We start from the raw sequence: 1882 nt of genomic DNA on the forward strand, positions 1-1882 counted from the left end.
ATTTGTATGGATGATGGTATTAACTTTTCTGTTAATAAACGATTTCTAAGTCAGATATCTACAAATTATTGTTTATTATTGCATTCCTTTTTTTTACTCACATACTTTTAAGATATCTTACAGATAAAAGGAAAATGGGCATGGAATAAATATCCATTATAAAATGGCTGTATTTAGGGATAACTCGATACATGTATTACATTCCAGCAGTACACGCCATCACCATTTTATGATGTATTCTAATCTTACAGTACATAACAATACACGTAACATGATTTCATACAGCTAACACCATACATACTGCACTCTCGCCACAATTTCCAGCACTTCCGTTTTTTCCACTTTACGACGAAACGTGAGTGGAGCAAATCTGATTAAGAACCATCAATCGCAGGTACCGCAGTTAGAGAACAAAATATCTTCCACGAAGATATAAAGGAACATTTTTAATAAATCGTCACAGTAGATTAATAAGAAATATTAAAAGATGCATAATAAAGTTTTATCATTAACAACTAACAGTGTTCTCGTCTTTCCATTCTGTATCAATCGCTTTCAAACGAAAAAGTAAAAAGATATACAGCGAAAAAAAAGAAGTTTGTTTCATATATTGTGTTTTATATATTATAATGTTTCTTTTTTTGTTATACGTATCGATTTAGCCAATTTTATTATTATTATTATTTTTTTTTTTAAATATTTCGATCAATCAATTTTTTTTTAAAGCGAGAAGGAAATTAATCATCGAATTTGACTCGAAAGAGAACAAAGAAAGCTAACGTTCTCCTATAAAAATATTGTTTTAGTAGTAATAAATAATGATTCATAAATATTTCAATTAATCGTACGGATAGATATATCTATTAAACTTAAACGTAAATAATATTTACAGTAATAAAATTGCAATGAACACCGCGAGAAACACATCGATTATATTTTATGTGCAGATAAGCGCCCGCGAAAAAATTTAGAATTCGTTAAATTGCTATTACACCTGTAATTAGAATATATTACGTTACTTATAGAGGAATAAGATAAGATAGTGAAATAATTAAAGTAAACGCAATACATGTATAATGGATAAATGTACGTATTGCATCTACAATACAATCTCGCTTGCTTGACGCTTTAAAGCACGTTTCGTCATAACACAATAGTAAGTATTTAGATATATAGATCTAGAAAAATAACGTTATAAACATTCCTTATCGGGAATTGGGAATTATACGTTACAAACGTTATTATTATAACATTTTCTCAAGTAAAAATATAAATATTCTCATTCACAATGCGATATCTCTGCTTGACTTAGTTTTTACGCTATTTTTTTTTTTTTTTCTTTTTTTTTCCCTTTAATACACCTCGAAGATAATTTTTCTCTCTTACAACTCTTGTTACATTCTTTGTTATCCTCGCCTCCACACCGTACCATTATATCCTCTACTTTACTAGCCATTTGCACCCCACGAAGAACCAAGAAAGGGTCTCCCTTCAATTTGCTTTATAATTGGATATACACACATGTATATTTTCGTTTAACTATAACTTGTACTCGCGATCATTTAATAAAGTAATGAAAGACGTTTCCTTATTACAATAATATTATTCTTGACCATCATTTTGTATTTGGATTGCATTTTTCAACGATATAATGTATTTGCCTAGCTGCAATGATAACTATATTAAAAATCGCTTTTACGTCAAGCGAACTGAAAAGAAAATGCATGCGCGCAACAATAGCGTAAATGTACGAGGGAAGAATTACAATGCGTATATATATATATATATCCGGACATCTAAAGAAATTGTTTCGAATTTTGATTCTTTTCTCTCTTTTTTTTTTTTTTTTTTTGCATCTTCGAATTACTAAATAAAATAGCGA

The sequence above is a fragment of the Apis dorsata genome, unplaced genomic scaffold, assembly GCF_000469605.1.
Source record: "Apis dorsata unplaced genomic scaffold, Apis dorsata 1.3 scaffold_263, whole genome shotgun sequence".
Classification (NCBI taxonomy): domain Eukaryota; kingdom Metazoa; phylum Arthropoda; class Insecta; order Hymenoptera; family Apidae; genus Apis; species Apis dorsata.